The 27,889-nt window shown below is 40.3% G+C and overlaps 1 long non-coding RNA gene across 2 annotated transcripts; it reads right to left on the bottom strand.

Annotated features, from left to right (window-relative positions):
* Positions 1 to 1,884: 1,884 nt before the first annotated feature.
* Positions 1,885 to 27,889, bottom strand: LOC133249869 (uncharacterized). Of its 2 annotated transcripts, none has more exons than XR_009737147.1 (2): positions 22,348 to 27,889; positions 1,885 to 4,359 (listed from the first exon to the last, which is right to left on the bottom strand). It is a non-coding gene; the product is annotated as an uncharacterized LOC133249869 (long non-coding RNA). The 2 variants fall into 2 exon arrangements; XR_009737148.1 differs by lacking the exon at positions 22,348 to 27,889 and adding an exon at positions 7,897 to 12,529.

Here is a 27,889-nt window from a genome sequence, read left to right on the forward strand (position 1 = left end):
TCCCAACTGAGGGATCGAATCCAGGTCTCCCACATTGAAGGCGGTTTCTTTACCAGCTGAGCCACAAAGGAAGCCCAAGAATACTGGAGTGGGTAGCTTACCACTTCTCCAGTGGTCTTCCCCACCCAGGAATTGAACCAGAATCTCCTGCATTGCAGGCAGATTCTTTACCAACTGAGCTCTGAGAGGTTGCTTATATCAAAATAATCAGGGACAAGTTTCAAAAATCAATAAAAACTTCTGAACACCAACCTGTACCAAGAACTCTGCTAGTCTAAGTGAATACGAATAGATAATAAAGCAGCTGTGCACTCAAGGAGCTCAGAGTCCTTGAGAGTCAGAGCCAACAGTTCAAGGCGTGAAATGTTCTCTTAGAAGCATTCAGAACGTGTTTCAAGAGGAAACAAAGCAGCATAAATTAGCTTTCTTAAAAGCATATTTTGAAATAACTTTAGATTGGCAAGATACTGCCAAATAATGCAGAAATCTCTGTACCCTATGTCCAGCTTCCTCCAGTGTTGATATCTTCCACGTATGTCATGTTGGTTTGGTTTAGTCACTAAGTAGTTTCCGACTCTTGCAATGCCATGGACTATAGTCATCCAGCTCCTCTATCCAAGGGATTGTCCAAGCAAGAATACGGGAGTGGGTAGCCATTTCCTCCTCCAGATCTTCTCCACCAAGGGATCAAGCCCCAGTCTCCTGCATTGCAGGCAGACAGTTTACAGACTGAGCCACCAGAGAAGCCCCCATGTATCTTACATTCCTCATCAAAACCAAGAAATTGACGTTGATCAGTTGCAACTACAGAACTTATTCAGATTTCACCAGTTTTTACATACATTCTGTGTGTGTGTGTGTGTGTGTGTAGCTATGAGATTTTATCACATATATAGAGATTAACTGTTAAAGAAAACCAGAAAACATTTCACAAAAGTAACACAGTATCTTGTGTTTTTCCTGAGGTTGTGAATTTGATATTTCCATTTTACAGATAACATAATGAAATTCATAAAGCTAAGTGACTTGCCTAAGATGACATAATTCCTAAGTGGCAGAGCTGGTACCTGCAATTTTCTGACACTCAGCATGTATTGACATGAAAAACCTTAATGTTGGAAGTTAGGGTGCAATAGCATTAGGAGTTATCAAGGCTTTGTTTTCTGACTTATCTTGCCATAGAGACATTTGCAGCTATAGAACTGCTGTTTTGTAGGTATCAAATTGCTATTTTCTTTGATCTTGCCCCAATATCTGGGCTCTGGAGTATCTAGGATATAAAATGCAAAAAAAAAAAAAAAAAGGCACTGATATTTCAGGATGACCTGAGTGAAGGATTCCCCAGGACTTTCCCACTCTTAGATGTGCCAGCCAGACTCACCTGTCTGGGCTGTCAGAATCCTATAGAGCAAAGAAAGCAAAAAGGTTTAAAACAAGGGCCATGGACAGAGGCTTAAACAGCCTGGGAGGAATCCTGCAGAAAGAAAGTAACTGTTGTCCTTTCCTCTGAAGCTCCTCTCTATTGCCCAGTTTGAAAGCAGCTGAGTCTGAACCTCAGCCAAGAGATAAAGGGCTTTTTTTTGGCTAAAAGAAGTAACTGTGATCACGATGGGCCAAAATAGGAGGGAAGTATTAAGACTTGAAAGGGTAACAGAGCTACCAAGTGTCAGAATCAGTGCTTTAGGATACGCATTAATTCTGCAAGGAGTCATGCAGTACATGCATCAGGCATGCATACGTGATTATGAGACAACTCCAGGTCTTTCAGGGAACTCCCAAACTAGTAGAAGACTTGCTCATTTTGCTCACTGTTTTTTGAAAAAAATCTCTGACTCTTTCAGAATATAATTTAGTTGTTAAGAACATAGTCTTGAAATACGAAAGTTTCACTCATTCATTCATGTAATATTTATTCAGTGCCTACTAAGTTCGCAAGACTGCTCAAGACACTAGGAAACAAAAGTCAACAAAACATAGCTGGGAACTGAGAGATGGAGGGACAATGGACAGGAAGCAGAGCAAATAAATAATATAGTATATTGTTTCTGTTCAGTCACTAAGTCATATCTGACTCTTTGCGACCCCATGGACTGCAGCACACCTGGCTTCCCTGTCCATCACCAACTCCCGGAGCTTACTCAAACTCATGTCCATGGAGTCAGTGATGCTATCCTCCCATGTCATCCTCTGTCGTCCCCTTCTCCTCCTGCCTTCAATCTTTCCCAGCACCAGGGTCTTTGCTAATGAGTCAGTTCTTCCCATCAGGTGGCCAAAGAATTGGAGTTTCAGCTTCAGCATCAGTCCTTCCAATGAATATTCAGGACTGATTTCCTTTAGGATGGACTGGTTGAATCTCCTTGCAGTCCAGGGGACTCTCAAGAGTCTTCTCCATCACCACAGCTCAAAAGCATTAATTCTTCAGTGCTCAGCTTTCTTTATGGTCCAACTCCCATATTCATACATGACTACTGGAAAAACCACAGATTTGACTAGACAGACCTTTGTCGGTAATGTAATGTCTCTGCTTTTTAATACGCTGTCTGGGTTTGTCATAGCCTGTCTTAAAAGGAACAAGAATCTTTATATTTTGTGGCTGCAGTCACCATTCAAAGTGATTTTGGAGCCCAAAAATGAAATCTATCATTGTTTTCACTTTTTGCCCATCTATTTGCTATGAAGTGATGAGAGCGGATGCCATGATTTTCATTTTTTGAATGCTGAATTTAAAGCCAGCTTTTTCACTCTCCTCTTTCACCTTCATCAGGAGGCTCTTTGGTTCCTCTTTACATTCTGCCATTAAAGTGGTATTATCATCTGCTTATCTGAGGTTGTTGATATTTTTCCTGGCAATGTTGATTCTGGCTTGTGAGTCATCCAGCCCAGCATTCCACCTGATGCACTCTGCGAAATAATATAGTATATTGGAAACTGGTAAACGCCATGGGAAAAAGAAAACAGAATTAGGTTAAAAATCTCAGAAATATGGGGCAAGAGAGTTTAGAAGGCAGTATTAGACAAATTTGTCAAAGTCGACCTTATTGAGAAGGTGGCATGTGAGCAGGGATCTCACATGAGATGAAGCAGGTGAGGGAGTGGGCGATTGTGTGGATATGGGATGGAGGAGAGGAAGCAACGGAGATGGGGGGACAGACAAAGACAAGACCCTAATGTGGAGCCAAGCCTGATCTTTCCAGGAACACTAAAGAAGGCCACAAAGTTAGGTATAAAGAGGGGAGGGGAAAGGGGGAAGAGAGTTAAGACTGGGCCGATTATAGAGGGCCATATTGGACATGGTAGGATTTCTTCTTTTATTTAGTGACATGGGTAGCCACAGCAGAGTTTCAGCAGAGAATTGCCATCATCCATCTCGTGTTTCAACGCACCCCAGTATTCTTGCCTGGGAAATCCCATGCACAGAGGAGTCTCGTGGGCTACAGTCCACAGGGTTGCAAAGAGTCAGACATGACAGAGAGGGAACATACACAATATATATTGCTACAATACATAACCTGCAACATATTATAATACTAGTATATTTATACAGAGAACACACAGAATATACACCTTGCATATATACAGCAATATATGTATATACACACATATATAGATTACAACACATATACAAACACATATAGCTAGATATACTCAATAGCTAGTTATGGACACATATATACATAGGTAGATACAGCCACGGAGAAGGCAATGGCACCCCACTGCAGTACTCTTGCCTGGAAAATCCCATGGATGGAGGATCCTGGTGGCTTCAGTCCATGGGGTCGCTGAGTCAGGCATGACTGAGCTACTTCACTTTCACTTTTTACTTTCATGCATTGGAGAAGGAAATGGCAACCCACTCCAGTATTCTTGCCTGGAGAATCCCAGGGATGGGGGAGCCTGGTGGGCTGCCATCTATAGGGTCGCACAGAGTCGGACACGACTGAAGTGACTTAGGAGCAGCAGCAGCAGATACAACCACAGCATGCATAGATAGATAGATAGATAGATGAAATTGAACTGGTGAGATTCCGAGAAAACTGCTACCAGGAGCAGGACTGTGAGGTTGGAGGAGGCGCAACCAATTCTGCCAGAAAAAGAAAATAACCTGGCATTTCATGAAGCAAATTAAAGTCCAAGTGTTTGGGGAGCGTCTCAGTGTTTGTCTTTCTGGTGAACTCCGGTGCTCTTGGCCGTGGGCCCAGGCTGGAGAGCCGGTGCAGGAAGGAGGCAGTCCTAGGCACCCAGCCTGCCGAGATCACACTTGTAACACTCCTCTCATGGGTCTCTCAGCCAAACATTGCTCAAGGACTCCAGAGGCAAGAAAACACTGTTCTGTTTGTGTTGGAAGTTTGGAGAATCTGTCTGAAACAGAGAGAAATTCCAGACTTTTAGAAGTTTATCTTTTATGTTTGGGAAATAAATACAAACAGGACTGGTGTGAGAAAAGTCTTAGAATGTCCTAAGGACATAAACATAAAATAAATAAGATATGTGAGGGGCATTTAGGAAGGGGTATCACAGAACACAGTGTCCTGGTTAATTTATCCGAATCGGACTTGACCATCTCCTACCCTTTTCACCAGGTGAAAAAGCATGGACTTTCATTTGATGGTTGGCTTTTGTTGTTTGCTGCCATCTGGTTGATTTTTAAAGACTTTTTAGACTTTCTATGAAGATGGGATATTGAATATAGAGTTTGTTCCTCTGATCCACAAAAAGAAAAGTGATAGGGAAAAAATAAGTTCAATGAATAAAGAAATAAATAATAAATTATATCATTAATATATGTTATATATATTGATATACAGGTGGCCAAGAATCTGCCTGCAATGCAGGAGCCACAGGAGATGTGGGTTCAATCCCTGGGTCAGAAAGAACCTCTGGAGGAAGAAATGGCAACCTACTAGAGTATTCTTGTCTGGATAATCCCATGGACAAAGGAGACTGGGCTACAATCAATGAATACATACATATATGGAACAAATAAACTAACATATACATATATGTTAGTCACTCAGCCATGTCAGACTCTGCGACCTCATAGACTGTAGCCCCCCAGATTCCTCTACCCATGGAATTATCCAGGCAAGAATACTGGAGTGGGTTGCCATGTCCTTCTCCAGGGGATGTTTCCAACCCAGGGATCAAACCCGGGTCTTCTGCATTGCAGGCAGATTCTTTACCATCTGAGCCACCTGGGAGTGATTTTGTAAAACCACTCCCGAGTTTTATATACATATATGTATATATACATGTATGTATGTATACACATAAGATGGCAAGAGTGAACAATGACATTTTAGGAATCAGCAAATTAAAATGGACTGGAATGGGTGAATTTAACTCAGATGACCATTATATCTACTACTGTGGATAAGAATCCCTTAGAAGAAATGGAGTAGCCATCATAGACAACAGAAGAGTCCGAAATGCAGTGCTTGGATGCAGTCTCAAGAATGACAGAATGATCCTTGTTTGTTACCAAGGCAAACCATTCAGTATCACAGTAATCCAAGTCTATGCCCCAATGAGTAAGGTTGAAGAAGTTGAAATTCAATGGTTCTATGAAGCCCTATAAGACCTTCTGAACTAACACCCAAAAAAGATGTCCTTTTCATTATAGGGGACTGGAATGCAAAAGTAGGAAGTCAAGAAATATATGAATTAATAGACAAATTTGGCCTTGGAGTACAGAATGAAGCAGGGCAAAGGCTAGTAAGAGTTTTGCCAAGAGAATGCACTGGTCATAGCAAACACCCTCTTCCAACAACACAAGAGAAGACTCTACACATGGACATCACCAGATGGTCAACACTTAAATCAGATTGGTTATATTCTTTGCAGCCAAAGATGGAGAAGCTCTATACAGTCAGCAAGAACAAGACCAAGAGCTGACTGTGGCTCAGATCATGAACTCCTTATTGCCAAATTCAGACTTAAATTGAAGAGTGTGGGGAAAACTTCTAGACCATTCAGGTATGACCTAAATCAAATTGCTTATGATTATACAGTAGAAGTGAGAAATAGATTTAAGGGACTAGATCTGACAGAGTGCCTGATGAACTATGGATGGAGGTTCGTGACATTGTATAAGAGACAGGAATCAAGACCATCCCCAAGAAAAAGAAATGCAAAAAAAACAAAATAGCTGTCTTGGGAGGCCTTACAAATAGCTGTGAGAAGAAGAGAAGTGAAAAACAAAGGAGAAAAGGAAAGATATAAACATCTGAATACAGAGTTCCAAAGAATAGCAAGGAGAGATAAGAAAGCCTTCCTTAGTGATCAGTGCAAAGAAATAGAGGAAAACAACAGAATGGGAAAGACTAGAGATCTCTTCAAGAAAATTAGAAATATCAACGGAACATTTCATGCAAAAATAGACTCAATAAAGGACATAAATTGTATGGACCTAACAGAAGCAGAAGATATTAAGAGGAGGTGGCAAGAACACACAGAAGAACTATACAAAAAAGATCTTCATGACCAAGATAATCACGATGGTGTGATCACTCACCTAGAGCCAGACATCCTGGAATGTGAAGTCAAGTGGGTCTTAGGAAACATCACTATGAACAAAGCTAGTGGAGGTAATGGAATTCCAGTTGAGCTATTTCAAATCCTAAAAGATGATGCTGTGAAAGTGCTGAACTCAATATGCCAGCAAATCTGGAAAACTAAGAAGTGGCCACAAGACTGGAAAAGGTCAGTTTTCATTCCAATCCCAAAGAAAGGTAATGCCAAAAAATGCTCACACTATTGCACAATTCCACTCATCTCACAAACCAGCAAAGTAATGCTCAAAATTCTCCAAGCCAGGCTTCAGCAGTACATGAACCATGAACTTCCAGATGTTCAAGCTGGATTTAGAATGGAACAATATCTGGTTCCAAATCAGGAAAAGAGTATGTCAAGGCTGTATATTGTCACCCTGCTTATTTAGCTTATATGCAGAGTACATAATGAGAAATGCTGGACTGGATGAAACACAAGCTGGAATCAAGATTTCCGGGAGAAATATCAATAACTTCAGATGACACCACCCTTATGACAGAAAGTAAAGAGGAACTAAAGAGCCTCTTGATGAAAGCTAAAGAGGAGACTGAAAAAGTTGGCTTAAAACTCAACATTCAGAAAACTAAGATCATGGCATCTGGTCCCATCACTTCATGGAAAATAGATGGGAAAACAGTACAAACAGTGACAGACTATTATTCTGGGCTCCAAAATCACTGCAGATGGTGATTGAAGCCATGAAATTAAAAGACGCTTACTCCTTGGAAGGAAAGTTATGACCAACATAGATAGCATATTAAAAAGCAGAGACACTACTTTGCCAACAATGGTCCGTCTAGTCAAGGCTATGGTTTTTCCTGTGGTCATGTATCGATGTGAGAGTTGGACTATAAAGAAAGATGAGTGCCGAAGAATTGATGCTTTTGAACCGTGGTGTTGGAGAAGACTCTTGAGAGTCCCTTGGACTGCAAGGAGATCCGACCAATCCATCCTAAAGGAGATCAGTCCTGGCTGTTCATTGGAAGGACTGATGTTAAAGCTGAAACTCTAGTACTTTGGCCACCTGATACAAAGGGCTGACTCATTTGAAAAGACCCTGATGCTGGGAAAAATTGAGGGCAGGAGGAGAAGGAGATGACAGAGGGTGAAATGGTTGGATGGCATTGCCAACTCAATGGACATGAGTTTGAGTAAACTCCAGGAGTTGGTGATGGACAGGGAGGTCTGGCGTGCTGCAGTCCATGGGGTTGTAAAGAGTCAGACATGACTGAGCAACTGAAGTGACTGACTGATATATACAAAAATGTTTGTAATTGTGTATATATATATATATATATACACACACACAAATATATATATAGCCAGGAATAAAGGGGGAAATAGTACCTTTCTTGGATGGTGGGTGGAATAAAGACACAGGTGTGTGGGAAGGCCTGCAGTTTGAGCCTCCTGGGCTCTGAGTCTGGAGCAGGGCTGAAGATTCTGCTTCTGAAAAATAAATCAAACCAGCCCCCAAGATGGGGATCCAGGACAAGGCTGACTACCCAAAGCCAGCAGATGGATTCATCACATTTTCCCACTTATGAAAAAGGGAGAAAATGACTGTTGCCCTCCCCCACCTAAAACTCTGGATTTGAGCCAATTTTGGTCTGAGAAAGCACAGAAGTCACAGCCATCACCTCTCAAATAGGAATGGAGTCAAGCAACATGCTGACCAGGAGACTGGATCTACAACACTCCCATTAATAATATATGTGGAACAGGATTCCTAAAATGCTTGGGTGAGATCTAGGGATCTGTACATGGCCTGGGAGCAAGGAGAAGGCAACTGTCAAATCATTAGGTAAGGTGGGATTAATACAGGTGGAGAGAGAGAGAATAAATATAGTTCTCTCATTTAAATCTAAGCCTAAGCCTAGCTCTAATTCTTGGCCAACTCCTAGTGGAACAGAAGCCAGGAATTAGAAATGATTGTACCTCTAGAGTTGGAGATATACTGGATCAAAGAGTAGGAGGACTGATTAGAGGTATATGTACGTGAAAGAAGCAGCTAGATTCCTAGGGCATTCCTGTAGCCAAAATGACATAATTACTCTTCCGTCTTCACTCATCCCATGGCCACAGAAGACTTTAAGTTTACCATTGAGAACACTGAACCAGGAGACCCTGGGCTCTGGGGCACCAGGTATAGCCGAGGAAGGATGCAAAGCTAAAACTGCTGAAATGAGAGTCCAAAATCCTTTTTCCCCTCAACTCCTGTCAGTCAGGCTTATACCCACAGGCAAGAGATTGGCGCATACAGAAACTCCTCAGGAGACAGATAAGCCCAAGTAAAAAGACCTACAATTGCTAGACAATTACAAATTCTGCAAGAAAATAGCTGATTATTTGTTCAATTGCCTGAGAATGAAGTTCACCACTCACTAAGGCTTGACCTCATGTGTTGGACGTCCAATAAGCTTTTAAGTGCCTAACTTTTTGATGTAAATGGATGGAAAAGAATCATCTTTTTTTTTTAACAATCACTTCTAATATAATAAGCAGACCAACACAATTATTTCTTAAAAAGAAATAAGGAAATAGATAAAATGTGGGAAGCCAAATAAATCAAGGGAAAAAACATTCCTGAAGAAATCAAAAGTATTGCATCTATGAAACAGGAGCAAATACTGTTTAAAAGAAAAGTCGCAAAATAAGCAATAACAACAACAAAAAAAAACCTCTTCAAAATTAAAAATCTAAACTAATCTGTTCTAAGGAAGGAAGGGAGCCTCGATAAAGACAGGCAGGTAGGTAACTATGCTCTGCTATGCTAAATCACTTCAGTCGTGTCTGACTCTGTGAGACCCCATAGACGGCAGCCCACCAGGCTCCCCTGTCCCTGGCATTCTCCAGGCAAGAACACTGGGGTGGGTCGCCATTTCCTTCTCCAATGCATGAAAGTGAAAAGTGAAAGTGAAGTCGCTCAGTCGTGTCTGACTCTTAGCGACCCCATGGATTGCAGCCTAACAGGTTCCTCCGTCCATGGGATTTTCCAGGCAAGAGTACTAGAGTGGGGTGCCATTGCCTTCTCCAGGTAGGTAACTAGGTAACAACAAACACCCAGTTCAAAGTAATATTCTAGAGGGATTTAGCTGTTAATCTCTGATTAATAAGGAACGGAAATGGGATGGAAGAGCAACATACAGGGTGTACATCTCTATCTATGATGGCTTATTTCTTAGAAAACACTTTAGAGGCAAATATGTCACCATTTGACAAAGCTTTTTTTTCTTTTTTTGATTGTGCCAGGGCTTACAGGATCTTATTTCCCAACCGTGGATTGAAATTGTTGGTAAAAGCCCAGAGTTCTAACCACTGGACAATCAGGGAATTTTCACTGATAAAGATTTGGGAAACTCTCATATCATTTCTTTTCACGCTATCTGTATTTTAAATATTTCACATAAGTTTTTTTTTAAGTAAATTTTTCAACAATCCACTTTCACTACAATTCTTATTTTTTTTTAAAAATTCTAAGTACACACATATATAAACAATTGAAAAATACTTAGACGACATTAGCTTCACTACAAATTATCTCATACATGGAGCTTCAGTTATTTTAACTTTGAGAATAAAACTTCAGATGCATAAAATAGCTAGACGTTTGACTACCCTGAATAAGTTTTTGTCGTTGCTATTAACTAGTATCAATTGAATATCTACTACATGGAGATGACTGTGGCAGGCTTTCTTCTACACAATACATTACAGAATATGTTCCCAGTGTCAATTATTCATTTGCACTGTATTAACTGTGAATTATGAATAATTCCCTAAATTTCTGATTCTTGTACAAAGGCCAATGCATTTCCCTATTGATTCAAACTGTGGTTACAGTGAGAAAAGTGGAAAAAACACTCTTCTCTAAAGCTTGGGAGGCTGTGAACACATTCTTTTAACTTTCCTTCCAAAAAAGATCTATTGAGTAATTATAATTGAGTCTGCTGGCTCCACAGATCTCTGCTTCGCTGAGGACTTTTACCAGAAAGCATTTTATGACACCAACCAGCACCACCAATCCACTTGGATTAAATCAGATGCTCCTTTTCAACACTGTGGTCTTAGCATGCTTGTGTCTTAGACCCCTTCCCCATCCAACCACTCCTCTATACTTGGAATTCCTGTTTACTTCTTCACCTGCCCCCAAAGAATGGGATCTCTCTAAGGGGGTTCACTGTTTTGGTCACTGTGGTATTCCCCAACATGTAGCTTAGGGCATGGCGCATAGTAGGTGTTCAATAAATACTTCTTTGAATGAATGGGTAACTAAATGCCAGCCTTCGTTTTCTGCCATTGCCCTGGATAGATCTTGATGCTGCAGCTTGGTCACAGCAGAGCGAAGACAACTGTGGTCCAAAGTCTTCCCTTATTACGTCTAATCATACAACTATAAAACACTGCAAAAGGCACACCCACCAGAAACTAATTCCTGCATGGTCAATTTACAGTAAGTGCTTCTGGAATTTGCCTCAACTGTGGTATCAGAATTTGAAGGTTCCAGTTACTGGGAAAACAGTTCCCATTACCAACAGAAGAATCATGAGGAGGAACGTTCAACTAGGTTGGCATATGAACAGCTTAGTGTAAATAATGGATTATCAGAATTTCTACATCACCAAGAGAAATGGCAAAGAAGAACAAAGTCTCTGTCCAAATGTTCAGGCCCTCATTTTCTACTTTTCCAGTAAATTTGTCTTAGCTGCAATACTTAACATTTGCATATCTCAGTTTCTGTGGAGGCATATGAGTCTTCCCAAAGCCTTATAAAATCAGAGCCTTAGGCATCTTAGATTACACTGTTTCTTAACATTTTCTGACTCGTGTTCCTCAGAATCACACTATTGAAAAATCTGGGTCTCATTCACCTTTTATAAGAAGGCAGTGAATAGCATACATTGAAATAAACTATTATTCTATTTATCATCTACATTAAGAACTTAAAAATTGCAAAGGTGAGGTTTACATTATTATTGCTATTTGCAGTGGGTTGAATACTGTCCCTCCAAAAAATTCATGTTCACTTAGAATTTCACAATGTGTTCTCTTTGAAAATGTAATTAGTTAAGGATCACAGATGAAACATTCTGGTTTAGGGTGATTTTTCCAGTAGTCATGTACGAGTGTGAGAATTGGACCATAAAGGCTGAGTGCCAAAGAATTGTTGCTTCTGAATTCTGGTGCTGTAGAAGACACTTTAGAGTTCCTTGGACTGTAAAAAGATCAAACCAGTCAATGCTGCAGCAGCAGTCATTGGAAGGACTGACGTGGAAGCTGAAGCTCCAATATTTTGGCCACCTGATGGAAAGAGACAACTCACTAGAAAAGACCCTGCTGCTGGGAAAGATTTAAGGCAAAAGGAGAAAGAGGCAGCAGAGGATGAAATGATTAGATAGCATCACCAACTCAATGGATATGAGTTTGAGCAAACTCCGGGAGATAGTGAAAGTCAGGGGAGCCTGGTGTGTTGCAATCCATGGGATCACAAAGAGTCAGATCCAACTTAGCAATTGAACAACAACAATTAAATCCATTAACTTGTATCCTTATGAAAACAGGGAGGGGACAGAGAGACACACAGGTAAAAGGCAATGAGAAAATAGAGCAGTGGAGGTCGGACTTCAGCTGCCACTTCCCAGGAGCCTCCAGAAGCTTGAAGAAGCAAAGAAATATCCCCGCTTATAACCCCTGGCAGGAATGTAGTCCTGCTGATATCTTGATTTCTAATCTACAGAACTGTGAGAGTCTAACTTTCTGTTGTTTAAGCCACCCAGTTTTTGGTACAGCATTAGAAAACTAAAAAACTGGTTTTGAAAGCACCAAAGCAGTAATTGCATCATTGGTTGAAAATGGTAACAAATACTATTACATTAATAAAAAGACAATTCTTTTTACTTCAAGAATACTTCAGTATTCTTGCCTTGAGAACCCCATGAACAGTATGAAAAGGCAAAAAGATAGCACACTGAAAGATGAACTCCCCAGGTCGGTAGGTGCCCAATATGCTACTGGAGATCAGTGGAAAAATAACTCCAGAAAGAATGAAGGGATGAAGCCAAAGCAAAAACAACATCCAGTTGTGGATGTGACTGGTGATAGAAGCAAGGTCCAATGTTGTAAAGAGCAATATTTTATAGGAACCTGGAATGTTAGGTCCTTGAATCAAGGCAAATTGGAAGTGGTCAAACAGGAGATGGCAAGGGTGAACGTCGACATTCTAGGAATCAGAGACCTAAGATGGACTGGAAGGGGTGAATTTAACTCAGATGACCATTATATCTACTACTGTGGGCAGGAATCCCTTAGAAGAAATGGAATAGTCATCACAGTCAACAAAAGAGTCCAAAACGCAGTACTTGGATGCAATCTCAAAAACAACAGAATGATCTCTGTTCATTTCCAAGGCAAACCATTCAATATTATGGTAATCCAAGTCTATGCCCCAACCAGTAATGCTGGAGAAGCTGAAGTTGAACAGTTCTATGAAGACCTACAAGACCTTTTAGAACTAACACCCAAAAAAGATGTCATTTTCATTATAGGGGACTGGAATGCAAAAGTAGGAAGTCAAGAAATATCTGAATTAATAGGCAAATTTGGCCTTGGAGTACAGAATGAAGCAGGGCAAAGGCTAATAGGGTTTTGCCAAGACAATGCACTGGTCATAGCAAACACCCTCTTCCAACAACACAAGAGAAGACTCTACACATGGACATCACCAGATGGTCAACACTTAAATCAGATTGATTATATTCTTTGCAGCCAAAGATGGAGAAGCTCTATACAGCCAGCAAGAGCAAGACCAGGAGCTGACTGTGGCTCAGATCATTAACTCCTTATTGCCAAATTCAGACTTAAATTGAAGAGTGTGGGGAAAACCACTAGACCATTCAGGTATGACCTAAATCAAATTGCTTATGATTATACAGTAGAAGTGAGAAATAGATTTAAGGGACTAGATCTGATAGACAGAGTGCCTGATGAACTGTGGACGGAGGTTCGTGACATTGTATAAGAGACAGGAATCAAGACCATCCCCAAGAAAAAGAAATGCAAAAGAGCAAAATGGCTGTCTGAGGAGGCCTTACAAATAGCTGTGAAAAGAAGAGAAGTGAAAAGAAAAGGAGAAAAGGAAAGATATGCCCATTTGAATGCAGAGTTCCAAAGAACTTCAAGGAGAAATAAGAAAGACTTCCTCAGTGGTCAGTGCAAAGAAACCGAGGAAAACAATAGAATGGGAAAGAGTTTCTTCAAGAAGAATCTCTTCAAGAAAATTAGAAATACCAAGAGAACATTTCATGCAAAGATGGACTCAATAAAGGACAGAAATTGTATGGACCTAACAGAAGCAGAAGATATTAAGAAGAGGTGGCAAGAATACACAGAAGAACTGTACAAAAAAGATCTTCATGACCCAGATAATCATGATGGTGTGATCACTCACCTTGAGCTAGACATCCTGGAATATGAAGTCAAGTGGGCCTTAAGAAGCATCACTGTGAACAAAGCTAGTGGAGGTGATGGAATTCCAGTTGAGCTATTTCAAATCCTGAAAGATGATGCTGTGAAAGTGCTGCACTCCATATGCCAGCAAGTTTGGAAAACTCATCTGTGGCCACAGGACTGGAAAAAGTCAGTTTTCATCCCAGTCAAAGAAAGGCAATGCCAAAGAATGTTCAAACTAACACACAGTTGCACTCATCTCACATGCTAGTAAAGTAATGCTCAAAATTCTCCAAACCAGGCTTCAACAATATGTGAACCATGAACTTCCAGATGTTCAAGCTGGTTTTAGAAAAGGCAGAGGAACCAGAGACCAAATTGCTAACATCTGCTGGATCATCAAAAAGGCAAGAGAGTTCCAGAAAAACATCTATTTCTGCTTTATTGACTATGCCAAATCCTTTGACTGTGTGGATCACAATAAATTGTGGAAAATTCTGAAAGAGATGGGAATACCAGACCACCTGACCTGCCTCTTGAGAAACCTGTATGCAGGTCAGGAAGCAACAGCTAGAACTGGACATGGAACAACAGACTGGTTCCAAATCAGGAAAGGAATACATCAAGGCTGTATATTGTCACCCTGCTTATTTAACTTATATGCAGAGTACATCATGAGAAACGCTGGGCTGAAATCAAGATTGCTGGGAGAAATATCAATTACCTCAGATATGTAGATGACACCACCCTTATGGCAGAAAGTGAAGAAGAACTAAAGAGCCTCTTGAAAGTGAAAGAGGAGAGGCAAAAAGTTGGCTTAAAGCTCAACATTCAGAAAACTAAGATCATGGCAGTTGGTCCCATCACTTCATGGCAAATAGATGTGGAAACAGTGGCTGACTTTATTTTTATGGGCTCCAAAATCACTGCAGATGGTGACTGAAGCCATGAAATTAAAAGATGCTCACTCCTTGAAAAGAAAGTTATGTCCAACCTAGATAGCATATTCAAAAGCAGAGACATTACTTTGCCAACAAAGGTCCATCTAGTCAAGGCTATGGTTTTTCCAGTGGTCATGTATGGATGTGAGAGTTGGACTGTAAAGAGTGCTGAACGCAGAAGAATTTATGCTTTTGAACCATGGTGTTGGAGAAGGCTCTTGAGAGTCCCTTGGACTGCAAGGAGATCCAACCAGTCCATCCTAAGGGAAATCGGTCCTGGGTGTTCATTGAAAGGAGTGATGTTAAAACTGAAACTCCAATACTTTGGCCACCTGATGCAAAGAGCTGACTCATTGGAAAAGACCCTGATGTTGGGACAGATTGAAGGCAGGAGAAGGGGTCGACAGAGGATGAGGTGTTTACATGGCATCACTGACTCGATGGATATGAGTTTAGGTAAACTCCAGGAGTTCGTGATGGACAGGGAGGCCTGGTGTGCTGTGGTTCATGGGGTCTCAAAGAGTCGGACATGACTGAACAACTGAACTGGACTGAAAAAGATAATAAGAAATAATTTTATCACCAAGATCAGTATGAGGAAGCAGAAATTCTTAGAAAGCATTCAGAAAACTGGGTTTCCTTTTGCCACAGCCATGGTCTGTGGTAAATATAGAATGAAAATGTACTGATTGGGTGGATAATCAGTATTGGTCTCAAATGACCAAAAAAAGTGGTCAACTGAATACCAGCTTGAATACATCCTTTCAGATAGAGGGTTTAAAATAAAACTGATAGTGAAATGAGGAATTGCAGAACTCTATAACTATGTTAGTTGCTCAGTTCTGTCTGACTCAATGAGACCCCATGGACTGTAGCCTGCCAGCCTCCTCTGTCCACGGGATTCTTCAGGCAAGAATACTGGAGTGGGTTGCCACTCCGTTTTCCAGGGGATCTCCCTGACCCAGGGACTGAATCCAGGTCTCCCACATTGCAGGCAGATTCTTTACCATCTGAACCATCAGGAAAGCCCCATTAAACCTTGGGATTCTCCAGGCAAGAATACTGGCATAGAGAGCCATTTCCTTGTCTCGGGGATCTTCCAACCCAGCGATCGAATCCTGGTCTCCTATATTGCAAGCAGATTCTTTACCACTGTGCAACCAAGGGAAGCCTAATTATAGGACCTTTTTATATAAAAATGTAAGGCATTATTATATAAAAGTACCGGGTATCATTAGCACTTCTCCAGACCTCACGCGTTTCAGACATTTCTCCAGGCTGGCTCATCACCACCCTGTCCGTTGGACACATTGCCGCTCTCCGTGAAATGGAAGGCACATACCAGAATGGAAGCTCTGAAAGCACGGGGAATTTAACCTGTTTGTTTGATGAACCATGCCTGGCACATACTAGACACTCAGTAAACACTTGGTGAATTTCAGGAAACTGAGACTTGCTCAAGGAAACACAGCTAGTGCACAATGAAACCTGGACTCCAAGATTTGAGCCCAGGTAATATTATTTCTGGAATCATACTCTCAACCAGCATCCCAACCTGCCGCTGACAGTGCAAGCGGAGATTTAAATCTCAACATATGTAAACAAACCAACGCTAACCATTTCAGAAAATCTGCAAAATAGAGAATAGGAGATAATCACCTGGTAACCTACCACTCTGCTGGTCAGCATTGACATTTTGTTAATATTTCCTCTTAAGGCTCTTTCCTTGTGTTGTGTGTGTGTATGTGTGTGTTAGTCACTCAGTCACGTCCGACTCTTTGTGACCTCATGGACTATAGCCTGCCAGGCTCCTCTGTCCATGGAAATTTTCCACGCAAAAATACTGGAGTGGGTAGTCATTCCCTTCTCCAGAGGATCTTCCCAATCCAGGGATGGAACCCCGTTTCTCCTGCATTGCAGGCAGATTCTTCACCATCTTTGTGTTATATATATTTTCCCCAAAGGTATATTAAAACTCTAAATACAGATTCTGCTTTTAAATTTAGCATTCTAGCAGATCATATTTCTATGCCATTATAAATTCTTCATAGATAAAGCATCACATGTTGCACTGAGAGGTTGTTACCTGCTTTACTTCTATTCCTAGGTGTTTGGTGTAAGTCATTTTCACTGTATATTTTGTCCCTGCAAATAGTTCTCTGACAAATATCTTGGCTCATAATCTTTTAATAAAATTTATTACAATATTTAACATACTTATATTAAATATAAACTTTGAATACATATTTACAATAATAAAAATATCCTTAGGGTAAATTCTTTTTTTTTTTTAGGGTAAATTCTTAAAGAGAAAAAGACAAAAAAAAAAAGACTCCTAGGTCAAGTGGTACAAAATTTTAAAGGCTCTTATTAGTAATACTGACAAAATGATTTCCAAAATGGACATGCCTATTTATCCTTTCATCAGCCATGTATGGAAGTGGGAGTAGGTTATGGTGGATCTTCTGTACTAAATACACTAAAATACTAATTTCATAAGCAATAAATGTTATCTCATTATTTTAATTTGCATTTCCTACAGGCCAGAATATATATGTATATGAAAGTGAGTGGGTGAAGTTTTTATGTGTATGCAAAATAGAGAAAAGAAAAGAACATGTCTATACTCCCACCAATTCACTCCCAGAGAAACAGTCAAGAGAAATCAACGTGTCTACCACGGTTGTTTTGTTCATAATACCCTTGACTGGAGACAACTCAAATGTCTATCATGAGTAGAATGGAGAAAGCAATTCGAGTATATTCACAAAATGAGACACTACAGAGAAATTCTAAAAGGAATGAATTGCTACATGCAACAACATGGCTACCAGATGTTGCTGTTCAGTCACTAAGTCGTGTCTGCCTCTTTGCGACCCCGTGGACTGCAACACGCCAGGCTCCCCTGTCCTTCGTTATCTCCTGGAGTTTGCTCAGATTCAGGTCCATTGAGTCGGTGGTGCTATCTAACCATCTCTCCGCAGATATGAGTGTTACATAAAGAAGTCAGGCACAAAGGAAATACTGCACAATTTCATTTATACTGTGTTCAAGGACAGGCAAAACTAACCAATGATAACGCAACTCAGAATAGTCGTGGGGAAAGACAGAGTGGGTATCAGTGGAGAAAGGCAGGCTTCTGGGTGCTGGAAAGCTTCTAAATTTTGATCTGCATGCTGGGCAGATGAGCATACACAGGTGTAGAAATTCATTGGGCTTAAAATTAGCTCAATTTATCATATAAAGCTTATACCATTATATAGGTAAAACTGTAAAAATAAAAATAAATAACAAAGCATGGATTTTGAATGTCCACGTAAGAATACAGACCCTCCCGTAAAAGTCCTTTAAGCTAAACGGTTCATTGCTCCATTTTATGGGAGTGAGAATTGGCTTTGGGATGATATCATGCTTTGCTGTTCAGGGAGTTCAATAATGAGCTCACTGAACTATTTACACATATGTTTGAAGGTTATAGAAAACTGGAATGGTGCCCAAAAGACTTAAAGAGTAAAGGAAGTCATTTTAGCAATTACCATCTGGCAAATCTACCACTTCAGTTATTATTTAAATAACACTTTAAGGAACAAAAAATGATAAGCATAAAAAGGAAAAAAAGCATCGTGAAAATCTTCAATAACTGGGGAAAGACACAATACCCTGAGTCAGAAGAACTGCATTTTCATCCTAGTTCTACAATAAATGATTTCAAACACCAGTTTCCCTGGTTTTCTTCTCCCTTTTTCTTTTCAGTCTCCTTTAGTGCCTCCCAATCTTCCCCTCTTCCTTTAAATGTTGGTGTGCCCCAGGGCGTGTCTCCCTAGATAATTGCATATAATTTTAGGACCTTAAGTACCATCTGTAAGCCAATGCCTCCCAGATTTATATCTCTGGACTTGACCTCTCACCTCAACTTCAGACTTTTGTGACTGCTAGCTTGACAACTCCATTAGGGGTCTAATAGACATCTCAAACATTAGATCTTGATTTTCCATACATTCTCCATTCCCAGCTTCTCTAGTTCAGGACAAGATAACCACACTCTGCTCAAAACTCCCAAACCCCAAAATAGAGAAAGATCATAAAATGAGAGAGAAACCCATTCCCATTTTCTCTTCTACTCATAGTACTTATCACCACTTTCCATTTCGTATATTAATATTTTTATCATCTGCCTCTCCAAAACAGAATGAAAGCAGGGACTGTGATAATTGTTGTATTAACAAAGTGCTTAGTATGTTGTGGGCTTCCTTGTAAAGGAAGGGCTTCCTCCTTTCTTTACGGCTAGTAAAAAATCTGCCTGCAATGCAGGAGACCCGGGTTCGATCCCTGGGTTGGGAAGGAAGATCTGCTGGAGAAGGGAGAGGGTACCTAGTCCAGTATTCTTGGACTTCCCTGGTGACTCAGCTAGTAAAGAATCTGCCTACAATGCTGGAGACCTGGGTTCCATCCCTGGGTTGGGAAGATCCCCTGGAGAAGGGAACGGCTGCCCACTCCAGTATTCTGGCCTGGAGAATTCCATGGACTGTTCCATTGGGTCTCAAAGAGTCGAACACAACTGAGCGACTTTGATTTAGTATTTTGTAGGCACCTGGAATACACTGGTTCAATGAACGATTGATATATTGAACATCGTACATTTCTGATGAAAACATTACTGATAATAACTTTAAAGGACCACCTGTAGTAGTACTGTCATCACTGGGTTGCTGTGAGGTTTAAAAATGAGATAGGCTATGTGTGTGCTAAGTCGCTTCAGTCATGTTCAACTCTGCAACCCCATGGACTGCAGCCCGCCAGGCTCCTCTGTCCATGGGATTCTCCAGGCAAGAATACTGGAGTGGGTTGCCATGCCCTCCTCCAGGGAATCTTCCAGACCCAGGCATTGAATCCGCATCTCCTGCAGCTTCTGCGCTGCAGGCAGATTCTTTACCACTAAGCACCAGAGAAGCCTGAAGTATACTATAGAAAATGTCATTTTTTTTTGCAATAAATGGCAGATTGCTCTGCTGGTCTCAGAGGACAATGGTCTCACAACTCCGACACTGACTTTTGTAGGCAGAAGTCAGAAATTTTGTGTTTAAATCTGGACTGTGTCCCTGATTACCAGGGGACCCTTAGGTTCTGTGTGTAATCTCTCTGGATCTAGGAACTCTCATCTATAAATTGAAGGTAATGAAACCTGCCTCACAAGGACAATGCAAATCTCTTTAAATGATACAATGTTTAGGAGTACAACTACACAGTCTTCCAAAAAAAAAAGACAAATGACCAAAAAAACAAACATCTGCATTTATGTAAATTATGCTGTGTATCATTATGCTTTCGTGAGAGGCCAAGTATTATTTTTAAATAATATTTACTTCCCTATTTCTCTTTATAAATTTAAACTTACTGTGGAAATTGTAAACTATCCATAAAAATATTTTTTTTAATGAAAGTTACCTAGAATTCTTCCTCCCAGAGATAACCACTGCTAACATTTTGGTTATATATTTTTCAAGTCTTTTTAATGTACGTATCTGCATGTGTGCATGCTCAGTCACTCAGTTGAGTCCAGCTCTCTGCATATCTATGTTGTATGGTGTTTTACTCTGTCATGTTAACAATGTCATACAAATTCTTAAAGCCCATGGCTTATAAAATCTGTATTTATTTTTTCTGAACTCTTATTGATGGTCTATTGGGTTGATTTACACGTATACAACTATAATATTGTTAATAATTTTTTTGTGATTATTTCCATGGGTGAAATTTCCAAATGAAATGCTTGGATAAAAGGGGGTTAAACTTTTGAAGCTTTTGATGCATCTTGCCAAATTTCTTCCAAAAAGACCACTGTGCCAATTTACACTAAAGCCAGCAGCATATTATTGCCTATATCATCACATCTACATGAAATATTGAATTTCAGGGTGGGAAAAAAAAAACATGAATACCATTTTGATAAATAAACAATTTCTATTAATTTTATAATATTTAAAACTATACTTTAATATCAATTTTTAGTAACGACATCATTATATTTATAAAAATTTGTTTTATGATATTTTTGTTTTCAAAAGAAAATTTTTTAAATCCACCATCCAGTAATAGTGATTGTCAAACTCTTGCTGAGTATAATTCCAGGCACCTCTCTATGGATAGAAAAACGTAAGGACAAGTTGGTAGTTAGGTGAGGAGGGGAGGAAGAAGGGGGAAAGAAGTTTTATTAGAAATACAGGCAATTCTCCTTATTTGTGGATTCTGTGTTTATGAATTTCCTACCTGCTGTGCTGTGGTTATCATTTCACAATATATGCAATATAAACCCAATAAATTAAATTAAACATGCCTTTGCAATGCACACACACATGAGTACCAAACCACATCACACATGACTACAAGCTCCCCCAGGACTGGGACAGGCCTGTGCAGCAACAGCTATCCTTGTCAGGGAAAGCCAACCACTCAGGGACCACCGCTCCAAGTCCAGGAGCCCGCACTGCATGGCGCACATTGACAGTCTGAAGCTGACCTAGAAAGAAACAGCTGCCTTGCTGTATTTCACTGATTCTAAGAAACACACTATTTTCACATTTTAACATCTCTGAAAATGAAGTGTGCCTTATAATTGATGTCACGTCAAGGCTTAATTGGTAGAGGTTTTTGTTTGTTTCTTAGAGATATACAAAAAATGACGGTGCAGTTACAGATGATGCCTACAAATGATGGCATCTTTGAATGAACAGACAACAGTGCCCTAGACCTGGAAAAGCAACCCATCAATGATGCAGGGGACCTGGGGGTGATTGGCAGCGAGAGAAGAAGGCTTGGGTAATTGGTGCAGAAAATGGCAAAGGTGAGTGAGTAGGAGGATTCACAATCACAGACAAGGAATATTTTAGTTGAAAGACTGCTCAAAGGTCACTTGTCCATGATCATCATCTTCACATATTTGAAGGGCTGCCATGTGGAAAGAGGGAACACACCGGTGCTCCGCAACCCCTGAGGGCAAATCAGGACCAACCAGTGCAGTAAATGATGTGACTTTGGCCTCAAAAAAAGCCAGAATTTAAAAGTTTTTGTTTTCTGAACAAATTGGATGAACCTCCATGTGAAGAAGTAAGGTTAGTTGGAAGAAGTCAGCAAGAGGCATGATGCTTTAGAAAGCATCTCTGCCTTCAAGTTGAGATCTGACAGAGCAACTTCCCTTCCAGTTTAAAGAAATGAAAACTTGAAAAATATATACCCATTTTAGCCCCTACCCATAGATTATTTTATATAAATAAATGGAGATATGTGTATAAGGAGATTAATTGCAGAGTAAGAAAGATTCGATCAATATATCCATTCACTGGGATATGGTTCAATAAATATAGCATGATGAAATATACAACTGTTAAAGAGAACCATTATGAAAGCCACGTACCAGCAAAGTAAACTGTGTGTGGTAAAGTCTTGACACAAAACCATATCTTCACTGATTGCAAAAATCTCATGTCTGCACATAGACAAGGGCTAGAAACAGGAAAACAGGTTATTCTTCGAGAGGCAGAATTGTAGGTTAGTTTTTTCTTTTTTTAATTTTTGATTTCTGTTATTGTTGTGCTTAAGCAATTTATGTTGTGGGGAGTTAGTACCACTGCTACTTTGAAGGGCACAAGGGGGTGGGCCTCTCCAAGATGAAAAAAAAAAGCACTGTAAGCTCCCAGGGCTCCTTTCCAAAGCATTAATACTTATAAAAGATGATCTTAAGTTCATTGGACCTAATTACTCAACAAACAGACCCACTAGGTATTTCTTTCAGACTAAAGATTCCATAAACTAACTACCAAGACAATGAGAGCAAAGTGAACCAAGAGATTTTTGGAAACCTCTCATAGTCTCTACATTCGAAGAGTATAAAAGGCAAAACTGGACGATCAAATATCAATGAATCTAGTGTAATAAATCATATAATCTACACGAACACAAAATAGACATGGGAGAAGGGAAGAGAAATAATTTAGCTATATGGAAAGCATCAAGGCAAGCTACATGAAAAGAATAAGTTCTGAGGGCATTTGTTTCATTTCACCTAAATAACAAATGCTCTAATGTTTAAAAATCAAATAAACTGGTTTATATTGAGTGATCACAATCTCCTCCCCCACTCACCACCAAATCCTCAGTCCTACTCCCTAGAACCTATTTCTTTCAAACATTAATATCTTACCTACTTTTCCTGGTAATTATCTCATCACTAAACAAGATACTCACACTGCTCTATCTTGCTTTCTACATTTAAGACCTTCTATATTGACTTCCAATATTAATCAGTCAATCCTAAAGGAAATCAATCCTGAATATGCATTGGAAGGACTGATGCTGAAGCTGAAGCTCCAATATTTGGCCACCTGATGCAAAGAACTGATTCTCTAGAAAAGACACTGATGTTGGGCAAGATTGAAGACAGGAGGAGAAAGGGATGACAGAGGACACGATGGTTGGATGGCATCACCGACTCGATGGACATGAGTTTGAGTAAGCTCTGGGAGTTGGTGATGGACAGGGAAGCCTGGCGTGCTGCAGTCCATGGGGTTGCCAAGAGTCAGACACAACTGAGCAATGGACCTGAACTGAAGAAAAGATGTATAGTGGATAAAATGCTTGCATCTTTCATGTCAGAAAATATGTAAATAATACCTTATGCTCTCAATTGATAATTTGCTGTGTATAATACTAGGTTGACTATAATTATCTCTTTCAATTTTGAAAATATTGCTCTCCTGTTTTCTAGTGTTGCTATGATTAAATTTGAAGCCATTTTGAATTCTGAATCTTGTCTCTGTCTCTCTTTGTCTCTCTCTCGTATTTATTCCAAGTGTTCTACAATTTCACACTAATGTGGCTGGAGGTAAGTAAGATCTTCTTGCTGACTGTGGGCTGAGCAATCAGGAACCAGTCAATACAGAAGTTCACATACTTCAGTTAGGGAAGACATACTCACATTAGACCTCTGATCAGTTAATCCTTTCCATTTTCTCTGTCTTCTCTTTCTGAGTCTCCTAATGTACTGATGGGCGAATCCCTGGGTTGAGCTTTTAATTTTCCTGTTTTTCTTCCTTCTTGTCCATCATTTTTCCTTTTGGTGGGTGACAAAGTCACCTTTCAACTTTTAATAAACTTTCTACTTTTTTAGAGGTATGTGAAATAAAAATGATGTCTTTTCCCCAAAAGAGCTCTTTATTGTTCTGCTTCCTTTTCCCAAGCATCTTACTGATATTTTAAATGCGTAACAAATTTTCTTACCTTTCTGAAGATATTAGTTGTAGATGTTTTAAGTTTCCCCCTGATGCCAGCATGGTTTGTTTTATTGAGTTCCTTTTCGTTGTTGTTTTCTGTTGGTTTGTTTGTTTCACTGGTTGGTTCTCTGGGGGATTTGGTACATTTTTGTCACTTTCATGTGGAGGGCCTTCCTTAAATACCTGGATTGCCCATTTGCTTTTTTTTTTTTAAGAGCAAAGCACCAAATGTTTATCTGAGGCACTGTGAGCATGGGCAGAGACTTAATTGCTGGGTTTTACTTGGGATAATTAAAGGGCACGCCATCCTTGCGGATGGAAAGCTCCATTTGTCTGTCTCTGCGAAGGTCTCCTTTAGAGCTACTTTGTTTCATTACAAAATGATCTTTCAATCTGCTGCTCCAGAGCTTCAGAAAATAGGTATATATGCTGAGATGCTGGCCTTCTGGGAAAACAGGGAAGGGTGCTGATGGCCTTGCAGTTTGTTATATGAAGCGCTCTTAATCTTCTGTTCTAGCCCCATCCCATACCACCTTGCTCTCCCCAGACCTTGGTGTCCCTGAGAACAGAGTCCCACGAGTTTAATTTTCCAAAGGTGAGGAAGGGACCACCTCGAGGAAGGGTAAAGGAGGGAGCCAGGTCTGCCAACCCTCCAGTTTCAGCCTGTGTGCCCCCTCAACCTTCCACTACTCCTGGTGTTCTTCTCGCAGAGCCTCTCAGAGACTCCAGGGGCAAGTCATCTGCAGGCACTTAAGTGGGAACTTTCTCTGCTCAGCTAAGTGGTCTGCCGCGCCTGCATCTGTTTCCTATCTTCAGAACAGTGGTTGAGCCGTTCCATTCATTGCTGTCTCTTCCTACTCATTTTGTCCTTTGCAGACCAGTGTATTTTCTCTTCTGCCACTATTTCAAGGGTATGGGGGGTGGGGAGGGAGAAGAGAAAGGCATGTGTGTGGACCTTTGCTATGACTAACTGGAAGCCTCATGTCAATTTCCAAGATACAGTGGAACCAGCCAAGTTGAGAACCTAAATGAGACAGTCCAGGGAGAGTCATATGTGCTGGGTTTCTAGCAGACGTAAAGAATAAACTCTCTGTGGATGAAATCTTCTGCCTGCTCCAGAAAAGACACTGAAGGAGCATAGCACTCAGTTTTCAAGCTCAAGATCTGGAAGGATATAGGCTTCATCCCAGGTCTCTTACTTAGTAGCTGGGTATCTTTTGGGGAAATTTAACTACTCTGGTTTCCCCATCTGTCCAATAAGGAGTATAATCAAACCTACCTGATGCCTGTATTGAGCGCATTAAATGAGATGATGCTTTGTGAAGACTTAGCACCATATATAGCAAAGGAGTAAGGACCAGACTATCGTCATCACCATCACCATTAATAGCATCATCATATGCCTACACAAATACACTGTAATAGGGAACATTTGACTGAAGAGACAAAAGTAATTTAGATGAGCAGGAAAAAAAAAAAACAAAACTGTACGAAGAGTCAGTGATGGCATCGTGAATTCCTTACACTGGATTATGTTTACTGAGAAAACACTAGAGTTATTTGAAGGAGTAAACTAAATATGAGTATTTGTATAGATATTACTTAGGAATCTCTCACATAGGCATTTACTAAGTGATAGCTCTTATTATTATATGTCATAAGAAAGGGACAAAGAAGACACTTTGAAAGTTCAGAAATGGGAAGCTGGGATTAAACTACAAAATAGGTTGACTGGCAGGTTTAAACACTGGCTTAGAAGAACACTCTGATATATCAGACAACCCCTGGGAATGACGAAGTACCTGGTTATGTTCTCCTATAGGACTGGGTACTTACCTCAGTACGTCTCATTCCCTGGCTGAATTTGCCTCTATGTTCCCAGCACCCAGCACAGGATCTCACATATAATCATTTTTGATAGGAACCAAAAACTGCTTAAATTATCTCCATAACCATTTTTAATAGCAAGCATGAGGATATAGGAAGGACAGAAAATAGCTGGTTTGGCACGCCCCCAGATATTTCATATACATATTTTTTTAAGTTATCTTGTGCATGAATCAGGTACATTGATCAGCACTAAGACAAACAAGTCACTTTGACTCCCACTCTTTCCACAGATCTTCAAGGCTTCCCACATGGCACCAGTGATAAAGAATCCGCCTGCCAATGCAGGAGATACAAGAGAGGTGAGTTTGATCACTTGATCAGGAAGATCCCCTCGACATGGAAATAGCAACCCATTCCAGTATTCTTGCCTGGGAAATTCCATGGAGAGAGGAGCCTGGACGGCTACAGTCCATGGGCTTGCAAAGAGTTGGACACCACTTAGCACACACACACAAGGCTGGCTGAGCCCACCTGGAAATGACAGAATTGATTTCCTTCTTTGGAAAAAGATTGATAACAAGAATTTCAGGAAAGCCCTACAGTGCTGACTATGTTTCTTTTTACCTCATGCATTTACCATGCTTTTCTCATTAGCAAGACATTTTGTCACAGATTATTAAAATGAAACAACGCTTGTTAAAACAAATGGAAGAAAGATGCTCTCTGTAATGGCTTGAATTTTACTCTTTGTAGACATGCCAAATTGCAGGATTATACAATGTTTCCTGTCACCAAAGGGAATGAGTGACTTTGTCTGCACGGTCTCCAAAGTCAAGAAGCATCCTACAATGAAATCTCATATTTTGAAGGTGTATTTATAGCTCTCATCATGCTTTCATGCACTTATATCACTTGGTTCTATCAGGTCATCGGTAACAATAGTTCCATTTTTGTAATGAAAAAATAAGGACTCAATGAGGTTTAGGTGATGCAAATCAAGGGATTGAGAGTACATAACATGGCTGAAAAGTAGCTGGAAGAGCAGAAGTTGGGAAGAAGGAGGTCTGGGTGCCCTTCTTGAACCTGAGTCTAATAAACTGTGCAACCGTGGGTAAGTTGCCTTATCATTCTGGGTCCCAGCTTCCTAATTTGAGAAATGAAAAGGCTGAACGATGCGTGCTCCCGATACTAACACTCTGAATTGCAGAATCCGGATTTACTAAACTCTTTCCATAGTACAGCACAACTTAGATCACTCTCTGGGATTAAAACTCGTCTGTTACTGATGAACCCGATGGATCTTTGTTTCTCAGTTTCTAGTTCCTCACTTTGATCAACAACAAACTATTAATATATACAAGTAGATTGAGTACCTGCTATCTGTCAGGGATGATTTGCGGTTGTTCAGCCGCTCAGTCATGTCCAGCTCTTTGTGACCCCATGGACTGCAGCACGCCAGGCCTCCCTGTCCTTTACCATCTCCCAGAGCTTGCTTAAACTTATGTCCATTGAGTCGGTGATGCCGTCCAAACATCTGGTCCTCTGTCATCCCTTTCTCCCACACCTTCTATCTTTCTCAGCATCAGGTTTTTTGTTTTTTTGTTTTTCCAATAAGTCAGCTCTTTTCCAATGAGTCAGGGATGATACAGGGCAGTAATGATGCCAAGGTGAAGAGGCCTGGTCTCTGCCCTCAAGGAACCTACTGCCTAGAGGAGACACAAGAGCAGATATAAAGCTATGTTGTGACTACAACAATGGAGAGATTGTGTACAGAGGTCTCAAGGAAGCATTAAAAAAAAAAAAATAGCCAACTCAGGTCTGTCGTCCTTAAGGAGTGATGTTTGGGTTGACTCTTGG

The sequence above is a fragment of the Bos javanicus genome, chromosome 6 (genome assembly GCF_032452875.1).
Source record: "Bos javanicus breed banteng chromosome 6, ARS-OSU_banteng_1.0, whole genome shotgun sequence".
NCBI lineage: Eukaryota > Metazoa > Chordata > Mammalia > Artiodactyla > Bovidae > Bos > Bos javanicus.